Below are 6,084 nucleotides of genomic sequence, written 5' to 3' on the forward strand. Positions count from 1 at the left end.
TAGGGATGCAGTGCCGAAACGGGCCCTTTGGCCCACCAAGTCTGCGCTGACCAGCGCTTCCCGTACACTAGCACTATCCTACACACACTAGCCACAATTTATAATCTTTACCAAAGCCAATTAACCTTCAAACCTATACGTCTTTGGATCGGAGCACCGGGAGAACGTACAAACGCACTATGGACAGTACCCATAGTCGGGATGGAATCCGGATCTCTGGCGCTGTAAGGCAGCAACTCTACTGCTGTGCCACGGTGCTGCCCATTTGAGAGATGTGCAGGTGTAAAAGCATTTGCAGGGGTTTGAGGCTGGGGCAAAGAAGTGGAATAAGTTTGATGGCTTTATCAAAGAGATACCACCATAGCAAATAGTCTCTTCAATCAATTTAGGAGAAACCATTGTGGCTGAATGGTTAATCTAGCTTAATGTAGCTTTTCTATCTCAAAATTATCAGTGGGAAAAATAACTGCCATTGCTGGAAATAAACGAAACCAAGATGCTGGAAATATCCAGCATGGCAGGCCGCATCTGTGGGAAGAGAAACAAAGTATCTGAACTGACGAAATGTCTCCAACCTGATGTGTCCACTCTTCCACTTCCCACAGATGCGACCTGATCTGCAGATAAGTGCAAGCAGTTGTATTTGTGGAATTTAAACTAGTGTAGGACCTTTCTAGTGAATGGAAGGGGACACGAGAGTGTTGCAGAGCGGAGGGCTCTACTGTAGGAGTACGGGCACAAACAGTAGTTCATCGAAAGTGGCGTCAAAGTTAGATAGAGTGGTGAAGAAGATTTGTGGTACATTGGCCTTCATTAGTCAAGAGATCGAGTACAGAAGTTGGGACATTATGTTGCAGTGCACAAGATGTTGGCGGTGCCATATTTGGAGTGCTGTGTTCATTTTTGATCATCCTGCGGTAAGAAAGGCATCATTACGCTGGAAAGACTGCAGACAAAATTTCAAGGATGTTGTGAGAACTCGAGGGGCTATCAGGAGAGGTAGGATCTTTACTCCTTGGAGTGCAGTAGGATGAGGAGCAATCTTATAGAGTGGTAATAATATCATGAAGGGAATAGATGCGTGAATTTTACCCAGCAGAGGGGAATCAAAAACCAGGGTTTTAGATCTCAATCACAATAATACTTTATTGGCCAAGTATGTTTTGCAACATACGAGGAATTTAATTTGCCAAGTCAGTCGTACAAATAAAAAGCATTGGAACACATAAAACACATTTTAACATAGACATCCATCACAGGCTTTTTCTTCTTGCATATGGCATGCACAGCCTAAAGTTGCAAGACAACTTGTACTGTTTGATCTTCTGTTTGTGCACGCCAGGTTGATTGCATTTGTTGAAACAGGGTGGACCACATGAAGGTTGCAATCTTCCACATCCGCCACGGTGACTCCTCCACATTCCTCACTGTGATGGAAGGCGAAAATAAGTTCAATCTCTTCCCTTTGCTCTCCCGCGGTCGGGGGCCTTGAGCCCTCCGTTGACGGGATGATCTTGGCTCCTGTAGCCGGCGGTGGGCCCTCCGTGTCAAGGCGATCAGCTCCTGCATCGGGGGGGATGTCAGCTCCCCTGCAACAGACGATCGAACGTCGGGGCTGGTCGAACTTTCCGCGATGTTGGAGCTCCCGACATCCACGCCTCTCCCGGGACTGCAAGCTCCCGATGTAAAGTCCACAGGTCACGGTTGGAGTGATCCCAGGCAAGGGATTGACTCTGATGTTAAGACCACGCCTCCGCGGTGGGGTCCAAGATCAGCCCGAGGAGGCTTCCAGCTCCATCGATGGTTGGCCGCAGAGTGACCTGAGAATGCGATCCGAAAATTAATCGCATCTCGGATAAGGTAAGAAACTGAAAAAAAAGTTCCACCCCACCCCCACAGAAAAATGTGGGTTTGCTCCCGCATTCCAAAGACATGCGGGTTCGTAGGTTAATTGGCTTCTGGGAATTATCCCTCGTATGTAGGATAGAGCTAGAGTACGGGTGATCGATGGTCGGCATGGGCTCAGTGGGCCGAAGGGCCCATTTCCACATTGTATCTCTAAACTAAACTAAGAAGGATCTGTTAAGTCAGGGAGATTTTTATAATTTAGGGATGGAAGCAAATAGTTTCAGTATGGGGCACCGCACAGTCATTGCTTACACATTTTTCTGAAGTCATTAGTTAAGGAGTTTAAAAGATCCAAGGTCTGAATCCAGTTCCCAATCAAACGGCTACAGTGGCAGCTCCCGCCCATACAGTGGGCACACACGTTCCACATGTTTGCGTTGCTTGAGCCGGCTGCTTTCTCAAACCACAGTAAAAGCTGAAGGCTCTCACATAGCTGGGGAAGTTATACCATCAAGGTTGTGCTTCAGCCGATGTGTAATGGACTGTGAAGAGCTGACGCTCATTACAACAGATCAAATACTAGTTGGAACAGATCCGCTTAGATCAGATTTGCATGCATGAAGGTCAATGGTTTTTATATCATTTGTAAACAATCTACAGCAAATGTCTGAATTAGTGACGTTAACCTGGAGTGCGATTAAGAAGGAACTGCAGATGCTGGAAAATCGAAGGTACACAAAAATGCTGGAGAAACTCAGCGGGTGCAGCAGCATCTATGGAGCGAAGGAAATAGACAACGTTTCGGGCTGAAACCTGTAGGAAATAGGCAACGTTTCGGGCCGAAACCCAAAGGGTTTCGGCCCAAAACGTTGACTATTTCCTTCGCTCCATAGATGCTGCTGCACCCGCTGAGTTTCTCCAGCATTTTTGTGAACCTGGAGTGCGACCTTGGCAATCACGGGATTCAAAGCAAATGTAAGCATTTAGTCTAGTTTAGAGACAGACACAGGCCCTTCAGCCCATCGAGTCCACACCAGCCACCGTTCCCCGTACACTAGCACTGAGGGACAATTTACAGAAGCCAATTCCCCTACAAACCTGAATGCCTTTGGAGTGTGGGAGGAAACCAGAGCACCGGGAAAAAAATACCCGCAGGTCACAGGGAGAACGTACAAACTCTTATAGAGACAGCTCCTATAGTCAGGATCGAACCCGGGTATCTGGCGCTGTAAGGCAGCAACTCTACCGCTACGCCACCGTGACACCCGAGTTTATTTCATCAAGTTTGTGCAACCCAACACTATTCCAACATAATGCACCAGTACTATTTAATGCATTCAGATTCACACCAGCCAAACTGCTGGATTCTTTTCAGAAACAAGGAGCTGCAGGTGCTGGTTTGCAAAAAAAAAGACACAAAGTGCTGGAGTCCATCAGTATCTCTGAAGAACACAAATAGGTTCACATCTGAAGGAGGACTCCAACACTCAAGTCAGATGGATGGTCGCAAAACATCACCTATCTGTTCTCCCGAGATGCTGCCTGACCTGCTGAGTTACTTCAACATCTCTTGCTGTGATATTTGCAATAGCTTTAATTTGTTGCCAAAAGTTCAACAGTATTAATAAGGTTCTTCCCTCATAATAGGGTTCATTTTATTCTGTTATTATTGAAACTTGCTTTGCTTTAGGAATCGCTCCCAGTAAGTCCAACATCCCTGGACCAGAAGACTGCAGCAGCCACTGACTGCCTCCATCACTCAATCTAACACAGCCTATAGTTAGCAGAAGGATTTAACAAGTAGTCTTGTTTTTAAATTATCCTCACTAAATGACACATTGCACAATTTTGTAAGCAACCTCCAACCAGGCTATCTGCTTTGTGTCTTGGCCAAGTCTTTGGAGTCTTTACAGTTCGCTCCACAGGCTGCTTTCACTGGGTAGTGTAATTAAAGCTGTAAGCATCTAACCAGATCAGGATCTATATATAAACAGAAATGAAGAAATAATATATTACTAACGTTGCATGCAAGGTTGCTTGCAATGGGGAGAAGGCAGGCACGGATTATTGATAGGGGACGATCAGCCATGATCGCGATGAATGGCGTTGCTGGCTCGAAGGGCCAAATGGCCTCCTCCTGCACCTATTTTCTATGTTTCTATGTTAAGGTGATTGAATTGTCTGGCCTGAGCTACTCAGCCAAGCAAATTAAATTTATATGTTGCAGCTAAAAATATTTGATCTGTAACTTTAAAATATCTTTCCTCTAAGATCATATCATAAGGACATAGGATAGAATTAGGTCGAATGGTCCATTGAATCTGTTTCACCATTCAATCATGGTTAATTATTTTACCCTCATTCTCCTACCTTCTCCCTGTAACCTTTGACTCCCTTACTAAGCAAGATCCTATCAATCTCTGCTTTAAAAATGCCCTTAATCTGTGAGATGCAGCGCTTATTTGGAAATATTATTTTGATAATATATACTCTGTACATATCAACTTTACATAACATAAAGTTGGTACCCACTGTATACCCGGTGAGAAAGATCCACCATTTGGCTTTTTGCACCATTTGGATTACAAGGCGTCTATATGAACCTGATCCCAAAAGTGGGCAACATTTGGGATCAGCACTGAAATGAATAACAAAGAGATCACAGTTAACCAGAAAGCCATTACAAACATTGCTACCTCAACGTCGTGTAGTTTGGAATTAAAAATGCAATTTCTAGGGTCTACAATAGTCAAAAGGGAATGTTTTCAACCCGATTACCCATGAAGTGCTTGCTAGTTGCAAGTGGAGGAAGTGTAGCGCTTGTACTGGAGTCATGCTAACATTCATCATGGGGATGGCACCATCCTTTCCAGGGAATTTACAATAAACTCATTAATAAGTCAGTACAGTGTGTACAACCAACCATCACAGAAGGGTGAGAGATTATTAAACATTCCAGCCTTTAGCAACCGTTATTAAAAGCTCTTGAGTTATTCAATCGTAGCAATTAATCTGTTCCACTCAGCACAGCACAGTCAGGGAATTTTTAAAAAAATAACACTTTATTAATTTAGGGTTTAATCTTTATTTATGAGGATTATGTTTATTAACAATATAGAAAAAGAAGAAATGGGATAGAATTACAGATTTTCCTTAGATACAGCATCAAAGTAGTGGGACACCAAAGTAGTTACTGAAGAATCACCCTTTAGTCATCTCCATCACGTGGCACTCCCGAACTTGACCATCTCCATCACAGGGAGTCATATCCGTCACATGAGTATTTTATGCTCATAATGTGTCAAATAATACCAACAATGACCATAATTATGAATTGTAATTAATAAATGAACTGTATGCTTCTGCCTATTCACCTGAAGTTAATGTTGCTTTCGAGGAAGTTGGTGAAATGTTATGTGACGGTTACCACTTTCTTGCTGAAAATCACCACTTTATTCGGCAGTAAACTGTTACGAGGTTTAAAATCAATGCGTTAGACTGAAATGTTTTTTTTTTTTGGTGGTTTATTTGAGGAAGATACTCTATAGTTTGAAAGACTGCGACAAAAATTTGATTTTATATTCTTAAATCAGTTATATTTTACAGTGTTGTTGGTCATAAAAATGCGACGGATATGACTGAATGCAATGGGCAACCTGGAAAAGAGGAAAAAATAAATTACATTCTCTAAAACATTGCGCCAAACATATTTTTCCCATAGTAGAGATGTTCAGTGGCGGACTGGCCAGGGTGTCAGCTTGCCCGATGGCAAGTGGGCCCCTGATGAAGTGGGCCCCCTATATCAAGTGGGCCCCTGATGAAGTGGGTCCCCTATATCAAGTGGGCCCCTGATGAAGTGGGCTCCCTTTGGCTCCTGGCAACCAATATTTTTAGACCCAGTCCGCCACTGGAGATGTTCATCTGTGTGAAACAACATTCAAAGTTGCAAACATTTAAGTTTTATAATCGGGATTTCAGAAACTTCAAAGTAGACACTTACTGAAGAATCACCCTTGCATTGTATGTATCAGCATTGCAAGTGTCAGTATCTTTCAAACTCATAGGATCATCTTTCACTATGTTTAACTAGATCAACTGTCGGGCAAGGGTTAAGAGGAACATAACAGAAGCCTAATCGTCGAGCTGCAGTTTTTTTTGCTTGTTCAGGAGATGTGGTTAACTTGGAAATCCAGCAAAAGAAGCAGATGGTGTTTACTCTGTCTGGGGTTTGGCTCA

Source organism: Leucoraja erinacea, chromosome 16 (assembly GCF_028641065.1).
Source record: "Leucoraja erinacea ecotype New England chromosome 16, Leri_hhj_1, whole genome shotgun sequence".
Lineage (NCBI taxonomy): Eukaryota > Metazoa > Chordata > Chondrichthyes > Rajiformes > Rajidae > Leucoraja > Leucoraja erinaceus.